At 36.9% G+C, this 13,803-nt stretch overlaps 1 protein-coding gene across 5 annotated transcripts in view; it reads left to right on the forward strand.

Annotated features, from left to right (window-relative positions):
• The window catches only part of EXOC4 (exocyst complex component 4), an 825,737-nt gene that overhangs the window by 313,010 nt on the left and 498,924 nt on the right, over nucleotides 1-13,803 (forward strand). The window contains exon 10 of one of the 5 annotated variants that reach the window (XR_012432868.1): nucleotides 5,006-5,141. The exons of 3 other annotated variants lie outside the window; for them this stretch is intronic. The gene's annotated coding sequence lies outside the window, so the exon portion shown is untranslated. Of the gene's footprint in view, nucleotides 1-5,005; nucleotides 5,166-13,803 lie in introns of all 5 variants that reach the window. One more of the 5 variants, XR_001489711.4, reaches the window with a different exon arrangement.

A 13,803-nucleotide genomic window follows, 5' to 3' on the forward strand; every position in this document is an offset into this window, starting at 1 on the left:
TGGTGCTGTATCTTCCACAGAGGTTAAATGTTTAGGATACAATAAATTGGCATTTGTATCAGGAATGCTTTCCCATTTAAGTAAAAAGAAACCTGCTAAGAGTATGATTTTATTATTCATAATCAAAGAGGTTTGAAGATACTGGTTTAGTGACTCAGTAAAGTCAAAGACGATTCTGTACAGTTCTTTTGGCCTTTCTCTGGTAGCCACAAGATGACTGCTACCAGCACAGTTATTATGTTTGAGGCAAGAGGGTGACAGAATGTTTGATGTTAGTTTGTTCCCTTGTTGTCAGTAAAACGAAAGCTGTCTTAGGGTACCTCTGTTTCTGCCTGGTCACATGAACTCTTCTCCATGCAGGTAAGGTTGAGAAGCAAGCACATGGCTTTTTAATCTCTATTGTGGGAAGTGGGATTGGAATGGCCTTTGGGTAGCCAGTCAACACCATCTGCCTTTGCAAATAAGGCCAAAATTACTCTTGATCTTAAATTGTACAAGCCAATTTTTTAGACAGTGGATAAATAAGTTCTTCCACATCTTCTTAAATCAGTGTTTCTCTAAGCTTCTTAATTTATTCATTTATTTCCCTCAGTGATTTCTAGGAAGCCATTACCACTGTTTGCCTGGCACTTATACAGTGCAGAAAAGGGTCCTCAAAACCCAAAAAATCATTTATAGTGTGTTTTCCATCATTTTAAAATGCCATTTCTTGATTGCCTAAGACTGAATTGCCTTGGGCATTCCTCACTGAGCTGGAATGCTGATTTCACAGCAGGTTCTTGAATAACATCGCTTTGCTGTAACGTTGATAAGAAAAAGGAATTGATTCTTGGAGGGCCCCACTGTCTGTGTGAAGTTAGCACATTCTCCCCATGTCTGTGGGTTTTCTCCGGATACTCCAGTTTCCTCCCACATGCCAAAGCTGTGCATGTTCTTTGAATTGTCATGTCTAAATTATCCCAGTCTGAATGTGGGTGCGCGTGCCCCGAGATGGAATGGTGTCCTGTTCAGGGCTAGTGCCCGCTTTGCACCCTGAACTGCTGAGATAGGCTCCTGCTACCCGCCGCCTGAACTGGATTAAACGGGTAAATATCTTACTTGTTGTCATTTATCTCAAATGTATGCATAGCTCACATTTATTTCAGTATTTAATATTAGTGTTTTTGTCTTCATTTAGAGGTTTGGTGATGTTTTCGCAACCAGAAATATGCCATAACAACTCAACTCTTGTTTACGTCAGTTAGCCAGTGGGGAAATTGGTTTTGTGGTACATCATTTTGTTTAACGTTGAAGTTTCTAAGAACTTACAGACGATGTTAAGTGAAGAACTTGTTGCATTTCTGCTTATATATTCGCTTTTACCATGAAGAAATAGTTGAACTTCTGTGAAGGGTGCATTTGCTTTTAGTCCACTGTGTGCTGCTCTAGACTGTCCAAGCCCAAGGGTTGGTTTCTGCTCCTATGATATGAAGGCAGTATGAGCATTCTTACAGGTCCCTAGCCTGACCTCTGGATTAGGTTCTCGTGGTGTTGCTCTGGTTCCTGGTTTCTGCAATGCTCGGTTTTCCGGCTTGCCTGACCTTGCCGCCTTGTGCTTCTGGTTAATGTGGTTCTCTCAATCCCATTCACCTGACACTTCCAGACTTGTCATTTTTATTAGGTCTCATTGCTTCAGCAGTTATGCCATTCTCCTGACAAATACAGTTCTTTCTTACCTAGGAAAAATATTAGCTTTATTTTAACTAGAGCTGTTTTCACAAGTGTGTGAAGAGCTGGAAAATTGCAATTAGTTTCAGATAAGCACAGCTGAAATATTCTTGTTTTGTTCTAAGGCAACAAATTGAAAGAAAGATTGAGGGCATTGAGTCATTGTAGTTTCTAACGATACAAGGAATACGTTATTGGGTTCGTGTATCACACTGGGACCTTGTTACTTATAAAATCTAAAGTAAAAGGATCTTAATGTGTCTTTAGTAATCCTCATGCCTCTTAATAAGAGCTTTTAATTTTTAGTCCCTGAGTCATCACATTTTGGTATTGCTAGCCCTCCTGTGGCCAAACTGAATACTTTCCTAATTAATTTTAATAATAGAAAGACTCATTAGGAATGCACTGGTCTGCTGGGATGACTGGTGATGCATGAAGTCTTGAAAGGAGGATGAAATCATTTTGGGCATTTCAGTGACATTTTTTATTTAAAATGGGTATTTCAGGCCCAGGAGCACTATTTGTGGTCAGCATTTGGGAGGCTGAGTGTTCTGTTGTAAACTGTTTTATATTTCATTTGTTTGATTTGTACTAGTGGGTTGTCACACTCTGGCATTAGTGGTCATTTTTTAATGGCCATTTTAATGGCATATGAAATTGAAAGAGACTGAAGTGTTGGAAAGAAGGAAAGTTAGGTTTTTTTAATTATTAAAGTATCCCCCCAAAAAATGGAATTTTAAAGAATGTCTCAAGAAATGTATGTGTTAAAAAAGTCAGTCAAAATTGGGCAAATGAGCTTTTGCTCAAGAACATCTGTAAAGCATTGAGTTTAATTGCCCTGCAGCTGCTGTTGGCTGTGAGGTTTCTAGTTTTGTTCGTTTCTCCTCCATCTTACATGTCACTTTATTTCCTCTTCCCTACTGTTGCCTGGGTCACATGCATTTGCTTGTGTCAAAAAAGTAAGATGACTTAGTTATTTTTAAGATCCTAAAGACAAGGATGCTTATCTGTTAAAGCCTTTTCCTCTAAGCACCTGTTAAGAGTTGAATTTAATCTACACCAGCTGTAGCCTAGTTATGTGTAGCTTGAGTAGGAGGTGTCTGATACATTGTCTTTTCTGTTTTCATTGAAGTGGATTTGGTAAAACTAGGCAGCATAAGTTAGTAGGGAAAATTGAGATATGTCTTAGATTAAATGAAGACCTTTCAAAATAGGGCTTTAAAATGTAACAATTCAAATATACTTGCTTATACTTTTACGTGAATTACAAATTGTGTAAAGATAGAAATTTGTTTCTACAGAATTGCCAGGAATTATATTACACATTGAGACCACTGACTTTTGACACTGGTCACTTTGTCCATTTGAATTTTCCTGCTGAGTTACTCTTTTGGGCATAATTCTGCAGAATGGAAGTCTTTAAAGATAAATGAAGGTGCTGAGAATGTTTTATTCTTGTTGACATATGAATATGATTCAAATTGAGTTTTATGGAAAGATCACTTACTTCATAGAAATTCTTTTATTTTACCTACTCAGTAGTAGGTTGTATTAGTCCATTCTCGCACTGTTATAAAGTAATACCTGAGACTGTGTGATTTATAAAGAAAAAGAGATTTAATTGGCTCACGGTTCTGCAGGCTGTATGGGAAGCATAGCAGCTTCTGTTTCTGGAAGTCCTCAGGAAACCTACAATCATGGCAGAAGGCGAAAGGGAAGCAGGCCTATCTTACATGGCCATGGTAGGAACAAGAGAGAGAAGGGGAAGGTGCCACACACTTTTAAACAACCACATCTCATGAGAACTCAGTCACTGTCATGAGAACAGCAGCACAGGAGAAATCTACCCCTATGATCCAGTCACCTCCTACCAGGCTCCACCTCTAATATTGGGGAGTAAAATTCTACCTGAGATTTGGACGGGGACACAGATCCAAACCATATCACAGGTCAAATTCAAGCTCCTTTTTTTTTTTTTGTTCTCCTTCTCCACTTATTTTAAATTGGAAATTAAAAGATAGAATATAAGATGTTTTAGTCTTTATGAAATACCTTTACCAAACCAACTACACCATACCTTAAACCCAACTAACCTCTTTTAGTGATCAATTTTGAAGGTAAGGCCCAGTCAAATGCTGAATTTTGATGACCAGTACAAGGCAGACCAGATTTTTCACTGTTCACTTAATATTTTTTAAGATTTGTAATGTATGAGCTTTTGAAATGTAATGTGAGAGACAAAAAGGAGACATCTTAATTCTACTCTTAATGAGTGGAAATATTTTCTAACCTTAGAGTTTGCTGCAAATTGTCCTGGAACTGAACCTTGAGGCCTGTGAACTAAGGTTGCTAAGGCCAGGGCCAGTAGTCTGAATCACAGTGTTCCAGGGATTCCAGGAACTCAAACCTAACCCAGCCAAGTATAGACGACCTCGGGGTCTAACATGGTGAGAGTGGAATTGTGATAGAAATCGAATTTGATGAATAGTGGTGTTGGGATGTTTGGTTTTAGTTAGAATTAGAATCCCAATTAGTGGCCTTCGTAAATACTTCTTCCATTTTCAGAACCATGGCAAAATGGATTGAGGTTCAGGGGAACTGTAACCTAATTAGGAGCCAAGGGAGAAACTAATTCCCAAGGATTGGAAATGCCTGGCAGGCTTGGTAGGGAAGACCATAGACTTAGTTTGCTCTCCGAAGCATGCTAAATCCTGAGCTTAACCTCCTCTACTCTTAGTTTTCTCATCGGTGAAATGACAGTAGTCAATAATTATAGTCACCTCATGGGGTTGTTGATGATGATTAAAAAGAAAATCCATAAATAACACGTAAAATACTGCCTTGACATAGTGAGTGTTCAGTAAATATGTTGGCAATTACAGATACTACCTACTCAAAGGAATGGGTTTTTACCTTAGGCCCCAGAGTTGTTTGGAGATCGCCTTGAGTACTCATTAAAATACAGATTATTGGAAATGGCCTTCCGAGTTTTCTTGATTCAGTAGCCTTAGGGTAGAGTTGCCAGATAAAATACAAGATGCCTAATTAAGTTTGAATTTCAGATATATGGTAACCAGTCTTTTAAATATGTCCCATGAAATATTTGGAACATACTTATACTAAAATAATTCACTGTTTATCTGAAATTTTAATTTAACTGTGCTAAATTCATTGTTTATCTCAAATTTGAATCTTCTGGGTTTTTGTTTTTGTTTTCGGTTTTGTTTTGACTAAATCTGGAAAACTGAGTCTGGGGTGGGGCAGTTTGAATTGGCATGTCGAATGTGTTCCTTCCCAGGTGATCCTACTGGTGGTTCAGGACAACGCTTTGAGAACTTCTCGATACCCGCAGCTGGATGGATCTGAGGAGTATGTTGACGATCATTTACAAATAACTGCAGCAGAAGGCATCACATTCCCTGGGAGTTCAAAATGTATGCAAGATATAAGGCAATAATGTTAGTGTCAAAATAGTTGCACTTTAGTGGGGGTTATATATTTGTGGTTAAGTCTTTAAAATAAGGAACATGAGTTTGAGATCATTTGTAAAGGTATGTAACTAAGTGCATTGGCCTAAATGAAAATATAGGTTCCATCTTTTTGGGCTCATTTTAATTGATCTATACTTTCATGAACTTCAAATTTATAGCTTTTTAATGCCAGGAATTATTTTTGGAGTTGGGAATGATAGAGCCCAGGATGAAACCTTAAACTCATCTGTACTTTATAATCCCTTTAAGTCAGAAGCCAGTAATTAGAGTCATACAGGAGGCAGTGTAGAGAGATTATTTCATGGGCTTTAGAGCTATTTCTCATTTGTGTAGTGGAAATAATCATAGTACCTATCTCATAGGATTGTTGTGAGCATGATGTGCAAGGGTACACATAGAACATGGTGTAGCTTGCTGGACGCAGTGGCTTACACTTGTAATTCCAGCACTTTCGAAGGCTGAGGTGGGCGTATCATGAGGTCAGGAGTTGAGACCAGCCTGACCAACATGTTAAAACCCTGTCTCTACTAAAAATACAAAAAATTACCTGGACGTGGTGGCGGGCGCTTGTAATCCCAGCTACTTGGGAGGCTGAGGCAGGAGAATCGCTTGAACCCAGGAGGCAGAGCTTGCAGTGAACCGAGATTGCGCCACTGCACTCCAGCCTGGGCAACAGAGCTAGACTCCCTCTCAAAAAAGAAAAAAAGAACATGGTTTAGCATACAGTGAGCACTTAAGTGCAGACTAGAGTAGGATTAGAATTAATAAAACTCAAATCCTCAATTTAGTAGGTAAGTTTTTAAGACATTGTTAACAAATCCTCTGAGTCTGGTTGGTTTTTTTTTTGACTAAGAAACATCACGGATTCATGCGTAGACAGGAAGGTACATATTAGAACTTGGTTAGTTGGTCTACTATCCACTACAATAGAAGAGACTATTCTTGCTTTGTTGTTTGTTTTTTCCTTAATGTCTAAAACAGTACCTTTTGTATAATAGATAATAAATATTTGTGGAAAAAAAACAAAAAATGACTAACACTGGTAAATGCTTTCAATAAACTGTGTTTAAAGGATACTATGGTTAGGTGTAGATGAAGTTGTTGTATCAGAAGATTATGTTCCCGTGGATATAACATTAGACTAAAGGTTCACAATACCTCAAACAATGAACCTGGACACATATACACAATCATACAGAATGTCAAGAAAAATGGAAATGTTTTAAATGTCTGATATAAGAACAGTCACTTGGTTTTTCTTCTCTTTTTTAACCTTTTGATATACTATGCTGGCTTAAGAAAACCACCTTTATTATTCTTAAAAGTAAATTTAGGCCGGGCACGGTGGCTCATGCCTGTAATCCCAGCACTTTGGGAGGCCGAGGCGGGCGGATCATGAGGTCAGGAGATCGAGACCATCCTGGCTAACACAGTGAAACCCCATCTCTACTAAAGAATACAAAAAAAAAAAAAAATTAGCCGGGCGTAGTGGTGAGCGCCTATAGTCCCAGCTACTCAGGAGGCTGAGGCAGGAGAATGGCGTGAACCCAGGAGGCGGAGGTTGCAGTGAGCCAAGATTGTGCCATTGCACTCCAGCCTGGGCGACAGACCAACACTCCATCTCAAAAACAACAACAACAACAACAACAAAAGTAAATTTAAATAGGCAATACATTCCCATGCTTCAGAATTTAAAAGTATAAAAGTGTATATGTTAAACATCTCCTTAAAACTCCTGTCCAATAGATACCCTGTTATCTTTCCCATGGGTTAAGTTATATCATTAGTTCCTTATATGTCATTCTAGAATTTTTTTGGCATATATAAGCGAATATATATATATATATATTTATATATGTACTTTTTTTCCTGTTTTACACAGATGGTAACAGTATGAACACTGTTCTGAACATCAACTTTTTTTCATTTTGTATATCATGGAGTTTTATTTCTTCATTCTTTGTTATGGCAAGAGTATTAACATTGTATTGTTACACCATAATTTATATAACCAGTCCTCTGTTAATATGCATTCATGTTGTTTCTAATCCTTTACTATCACAAGTAATGCTACAGTATAACCATCCTTGCATGCATGTGCTAATATGTCTGTAAGATAAATTCCTGGAAGTGGCATTTGCGGGTCAAACCCTTATATTCCAGGGTTTGTGCATTTGTAGTTTTGATGGATGCTGCCTGTCTTAGTTCATTTTCTGCTGCTATAACAGAATATCATAGACTAGATAATTTATAAAGAACAAAAGTATATTTGGCTCATGCTTCTAGAGACTGGAAAGTCCCAGAGCATGGCACTGGCATCTGGTGAGGGGCATTCCATAACAGAAGGGCAAAAGGCAGAAATGAACACAAGAGACAGAAATATGGGCCTGAATTTATACTTTTATTCTGAGCTCACTCCTGTGATAACTAATTTATTCCCATGATAAGAATACTAGTTCATTCATGAGGACTCTGCCTCTTCAAGGTTCTACGTGTCAACCCAGTTACAATGGCAATTAAATTTCAACATGAGTTATGGTGCAGATGTTCAAGCCGTAGCATTGCCATCCTGCCCACCATAGTGGTTGTACTATTTTACACTTTTACCAAGTAACGTTCTTCATTCTTTACATTATTATCAATATATTGTGTTAACACACTCTTGACTCATTCCCATTCTGATATGTAAGAATGTTTTGTTTTAGTTTGAATTTATATTTCTCTTGTGAGATTGCACATGTTTTCATATATTTAAGAACTTTTTACATTTCCTTTTCTGTGACCTGTATCCTCATATTATTTTGAATAATTTTCAGTTGCCTCTTTTTTCCCCCTTACTGATTCGTAGGATTTTTTTTTTTTTTTTTTAATCTGGGAATGTAGCAATTTGAGATATGAGATTCCAGTTTTTTCCCATTTATACCTTGGCTTTCCTTAGCATAATTTTTGCCATGCAGAAATGTTTAATCTTTATTTTATTTAATATAACAAACTTTTCTTCGACATATTCTACATTTGTGACACAGTTATAAAAGACTTCCACCAGCTGAGGTTATAAATAAGGAATTTTGTCATACTTTTAAAGTAACTTTTGTAGTTTGTTTTTCATTTAAATTTTCAATTCGTTTGGCAGTTATCTAGGTATAGGTTATGAGGAAATCATTCGACTTCTGCCTTGACTTTGTTTTATTTATGACTTCACGATTTCCACCAGTTTTCATTGAGTATCATTTATGTATCAGGAAATTTGGTGGGTGTCCCTCATAGAGCATATTAAAACTTAGTTGGATGACTAGGATTTCCAAAACAAATAATGAATGAAAAATCATATGAAGTGTTATGGTAGAGATGTTTGGGAATGCATAGACAGGAGTGATTCATGCTTTCTTTGTATAGGAAAGAACAGGACTCAGAATAAGGAAATATTTATACCATACTCATCTTTGAAGTCAGAAATATCTTAAAACAGTTTAGTTTTATGAAACTAAAGGATTTATTTAGAAGAACAGATACAGTCTGAATTATAAGAATGTTGATGTACAGTATGAATAGACCAACTGATAGGATTCATGTTTATAAGACTGGCAGCTTTCTACTGATATTTTTTAGCAAGGTAAAAATAAATAAGTAAGCAAATAAATAGGACTAAGAAAACCAATTTGAGAGAGTTTTCAAGATGTTGGAGAGGGTAGTAATATAAGAACACTAACTTCCCAACTATGTGATTTTGGAACTCCCTTTGAGAAAAAAAAAGAATAATTAATAAAGATGTTTTAAAAGGCCAGATTAATAATAAACAACAAAAGCCTCAGATAACTTGAAAGGTGAGCGTATAAACTGCGAGGTAATAATATTAAATGTATAATACTTTGTACAGCCAATAAAAGCAAGTAAGAATTTTCAGTCACTCTATAGGACTTTAATGCAAGCGACAACAAATATGTTAGACATACCCAAAGGACTTGACTAATAAGAGAAGAGCTTCAGTTTTGAAAGTAAGATAAAATGTATAAGTTGACATAATCTTAAGGAAAGTGAATATAGTTCTCATGTTAGGCACAAGCAGGCAGTTGTTTTCAACTAGAAAGATATGAAAGTCTTTTAAAAACTGAGTATAGATATATAACTTTATTATTAAACATGCATTAACTCAGTGTTATTAAGAGAGTAAAGAATTAGGAAGACAATATTGAGGAAGGATGTGTGGATTATATTTCAAATGTATATACGTGTGTGTGTGTGTGAAAGACATAATGATGGAGTGTTGGATTTTGTTTCCAGAGAGCCAAAAGAAATACAGAATATTTAATTATTCTTCAAATTTTCACACAGTATTTTGCCTTTCATTCATGAAGATGAATATTATTCTTTTCCTTCATAATCAAATGCCCAAGTTTCCAGGCTGCTTCCAGTGAATGTGTGGCTTCTGCTAGAGATTCTGTATTTTACAGATTCTATATTTTACCTAATATTTTACATCTCTGTCACCTTTGGAATATGTTTATGAGGTCTGTGCTTATCACGAGTGTACACACTTGTCTTTCTGTTCACCACTAAATTTTATAAGATAATGGTGGAACACAATAAAATATCACATAGTTACCTAGCCGTTTCTATACCAAGATGTCAGTCCTGCTGAAATTGAATTGTGAGCTGGCCGGAAAGGCTGCAGTGGATTAATAGCAAATATTTGAAAGTTCAAATTTGGTATATAAAAGTTAGCAGTGTCAATATATAATTTATAATAGATGGCACTGTGAATGTTGATGACCTCATGCATGTAGAGCCTCTGTACACTTTTAATGTTGTCGGGAGAGTTTTTAGACTGAAGATTGGGAACTGGAGGTCCTACACTCTCACCAGTTAGTGATCATCCAGTTTAGTCACATTATTTTATAGTAGGAGAGTGAAACCTGAAGAAGTAATTTTTCTGTGTGTACGAAGCAAATTTGGTAGTAGAGATTAACAGGTTTTCTGTCTTGTTTCATTGCTTTTCTTTCAGCACATGTTGGTCTTTCACCATCGTGGTTTTCAACTCTCAGTGTACCACGTGTGATTCGTGGTAAAAGTGCAGATTCCTGATCTCCAACCTCAGAGATTTTGATTTAGCTGGTCTGGGATGTGGGCCCAAGAATCTCAGATGCAGATGGCTCTTGTGGCAGGCACACTTTGAGAAGGCTAGACCATGTCATGCGTGAAACTGAAATACATAGAAGTTATATATCCAAGGTCACACATGTAGGAAATGGGGAAACCAGGACTCCTATCCACTCCTCAGTATTTTTTTTTTGATGTATGTTTTTTCACATTCTAGAAATTGAAGTGACTCACTCTACCTAGAGGTTTGGAACAAGATTTAAAAGCATCTAAAATCAACATGATGCCAGTTCTTAGGGTGATGTATGCTTATTAATAAGAAGTAAAATTACCCAGCATGGGCCAGCTTTAATTAGGCATTTTAAAGAAGTAAGACTGTGCTACCTAATATTTGAAAATTGATTTAATTTGGAACTGATTATCAATGGTAATTTAAGTTTTGGTATCCCATCTTCACTCCTGCTGAGCAACCTGGGTGGCCTTATCTTCCATGACAGTGAAATTTAAAATTATTTCAAACTCTGCCTTTAAGTAACTTAGAATCTTGCAGAAGATACAACTTATACACAGATTTAAAGAATGGTATTTTAAAAAGTGATTATTAAATGATCACTTGTGTAGCTCTCGATCATGTAATGGTTTAGAGGAGGAGAGACAAGTTTCAGTCAGAACTGTGTTGGGATAAGCCCCTTTGATGGGGCTTAATCTGAAAGGGAGCCCTTGTCTGATCAAAAGTCACCAGACAGAAGGGAGCCAGTGAGTGTGGAAATTACTAATAAAAATGAAGAAAGGTGTCTTCGCCTTTTTGTGCCAATTTAGCAAAATACCACAGATTGAGTAATTTGTAAAAAAGAGAGATTTAGGCCAGGCCCAGTGGCTCATGCCTATAATCCCAGCATTTTGGGAGGCTGAGACAGGTAGATCACATGAAGTCAGGAGTCTGAGACCATCCTAGCCAACGTGGTGAATCTCTACTAAATATACAAAAACTTAGCCAGGCATGGTGGCACACGCCTGTAGTCCAAGGTCCTTGGGAGGCTGAGGCCAGGCATGAGAATTACTTGAACCCAGGAGTCAGTGGTTGCAGTGAGCCAAGATTGTGCCACCGCACACCAGCCTAGGTGACAGAGTGAGACTTTGCCTCAAAGCAAAAAAAATAATAAAATAAAATTAGTTTTCTCACAGTTCCAGAGGCTGGAAAGTCTGAGACCAAGGTGCTGGCAAGTTTGGCTGTTTGGCTGTCTGGTGAGAGCTGCATCCTCCAGTGAGGAGGACACTCAGGGTCCTGATGTGGTGGAAAGCAGAAGAGTAAGAGAGCTGAAAGCTACAAGAATTCTATTTTTCTAAGTAACATAATCTCATTCATAAGGGAGGACCGTCATGGCCTGATCACCTCTGAAAGGCACCAGCTCTTAATTACCATCACATTGGCAGCACTGGAATTTTAAAAGGGATACGTTGAAACTATAGCAGAAGGTTAATGAAAAATTAGTATTTGCTGGGAAGGTATGCACGGGAATTTTCTTTGTTAGTGAGTTACTGGGTGAAAATATACAATGATGTATACAAAATATGCAATGACTGTAATGAAAGAGTGGTAGTGTTTGTGAATAAGGAATTTAAGTGTCAATAGGTATCAAAGAAAGGAAGCAATTATTTGGATGGTCATACTTGTGCTTAGAGGTTCTTTACTACACCACCCCAGTCTGTTTTCTTTTGTTTCTGCATTGTTACAGCTTATTTAAATAACTCAGATTCTTGTCTGAAATGCTTTGTAAATTCCTCCAAATTTGCACCAAGGCAAACAGTACATCTGAATTGTAGCAGTGAATAATTGAACAGGCTAAAACATGAACTGGAAAAGATGACTGGAACTGAAAAATCAATAAGCTTAGGGAAAAAAAACTTGTAAAAGCTTATTCAATATAAAAAAAAGAATAAATCAAGAATAATAAATATCCAAGTTGCTTCTATAATCGTTTTACTTTGAACAATATAAATTTTTTTAAAAAAATTGATAGTCTTCTTGTGTGTACATGAAAGATTTCTAGCATTTGAAAGGTTACAGCAGAATAAAGGAAGTACAAGCAAAAAAATACATAAAAAGAATTCCTTCCAGCATAACAAAAATCGCTTTAGTGAAATGATAAACTTTAATGTAGATATATTATTGAATTGAAGAGCTGTTGGCATTCCAGGGAAGCTTTTGGGGTCCCTAAATGTCATTCCACTGAAACAGCATGATTGTGATTGCTGATTAATAATCCAAGAATAATGATCTCTGAATATGGTCTATAGTGATTTAAAAAGGCTTATGACCAGCTTCTCATTTGAAACTACTAGACAATTTTCAATTTAATAATCTTAGTTTCCCACTATGAAAATGAGGATTGCTTGGGGGTAAGAGTCTATTATTTTTGAATTTTTGAGTTAGACATCTTCCATTCACCAGAAAGCACTATCCAGATTGTAAGATAATATTTCAGGATACGACCATATGGCAAAGCACTTACTATATGTAGGTAATATGAAATTATACCAGTTCTAAAACAAACAAATGAAAGGATGTGGTCATATATAGCAGTGGTAATACATGAACACTTAGATCTTGAGTATAGTTAATATGTTGACTGTGGAGTTATCCAGTTAATAACAAAAAATACTTATCTGTAATATATAGGATACTTACAACTTTATATATATTGTTAGAGATGGAAGGAACCCCATTTTTACACAATGACAAAACTTAGTTCTGGAGAGGTGAATTGACTTGTTATTGACAGAGATAAATAAGCACCAGATCTTTTGGGCACCAGTGTAGATAAACCATGATGCTACTTAGAAGAATAGAGGAAGAACCAGTTTCAGCGCCATATAGTATACTTAGGATAGCCCTTCACTCACCTCATTGCCCTCTCTGGTAAGTCATCATCTCTGGTCCTCTACTTAGGCCCATCTAGTTGAGGCGCTTCTGTAAGGGGGAATCAGGTACCTGGAAAGCTATGATAATACACCCTAAAGTATACAGTCCTGCAGAACTCCCTCAACTCCCCTCCCTGCTTTTCTTCTTTTGAGACAAGGTTTCTCTCTATTGTCCAGGCTCTGTTGGGCAGTGGCATGGTCATAGCTCACTACAGCCTTCCACCCCTGGCCCCAAGTGATCCTCCTACCTTGGCCTCACAAAGTGCTGGGATTAGAGGCATGAGCCATTGCACCTTGCCAAACCAGGTCTTTAACTGCCAGCCTACGGTTTGATTCATTGCTGTCAGCAGTGTAGGTTCCTGTGTTAAGTACAAATTAACGATGTTGGGGACTTCATGCATTTCTACTGTGTAGAGAGATTCTTCAGCTTTGTGAAATCTTAAAATACCTTTGGTTACATGTTATTTTTTCCAGTTATTATTTAGGATATTTGAAACATTTTGTATTCTCACAGTGCTTCTTAGTACCATGAGTTATTAAGTAAGACTGCTAATAAGTTGCTGTGCCTATTAATAGTTTGTGATTA

Source organism: Macaca fascicularis, chromosome 3 (assembly GCF_037993035.2).
Source record: "Macaca fascicularis isolate 582-1 chromosome 3, T2T-MFA8v1.1".
Lineage (NCBI taxonomy): Eukaryota > Metazoa > Chordata > Mammalia > Primates > Cercopithecidae > Macaca > Macaca fascicularis.